Source organism: Terrapene carolina, unplaced genomic scaffold, assembly GCF_002925995.2.
Source record: "Terrapene carolina triunguis isolate 2854851 unplaced genomic scaffold, T_m_triunguis-2.0 Scaffold31328, whole genome shotgun sequence".
In the NCBI taxonomy this organism is placed as follows: domain Eukaryota; kingdom Metazoa; phylum Chordata; order Testudines; family Emydidae; genus Terrapene; species Terrapene triunguis.
Genome location: NW_020695679.1, coordinates 1 through 440, shown reverse-complemented (window position 1 = coordinate 440; position 440 = coordinate 1). Strand labels below are relative to the sequence as shown.

The 440-nt window shown below is 56.1% G+C and overlaps 1 pseudogene; it reads right to left on the bottom strand.

The window, feature by feature from the left end:
- The window catches only part of LOC113409228, a 959-nt pseudogene extending 730 nt beyond the window's left edge, over positions 1-229 (bottom strand).
- Between the last annotated feature and the right edge of the window lie 211 nt (positions 230-440).

Below are 440 nucleotides of genomic sequence, written 5' to 3'. Positions count from 1 at the left end.
GCCAGGAGAAGTTCCCCAGCAGGATGTACATAGGCAGGCGTTGGAGGTGGGGGTCCTGCAGCACGGCCCACAAAATGCACAGGTTGCCTGCCAGTGTCCCGGTGTAGGCGGCGGAGAGAAGGGCACAGAGGAGAGTGCGGCTCAGCTGGCCCAGGGAGGGGAAACCCAGCAGGATGAAGTTGGACATCGGGATGGTGCCATTGGTAGGATTTATCAGGGGTCCCTGGAGCTGAAAGGAAACAATCAACAAGACACCAAGGTTCTACCCAGGGCTCTGGGAGGGGAGAGGGGTCTAGTGGTTACAGTAGTAGGGAATAGTACGTGCACGCACACACACATACACATACACGCAAGGCGGGTCTCATTCCTTCCAGTAGGGGGCAGTAACCTTTGTCTGTCTCTTTCACATACACACACAAAACAGGGCTCATTCCCTCCAA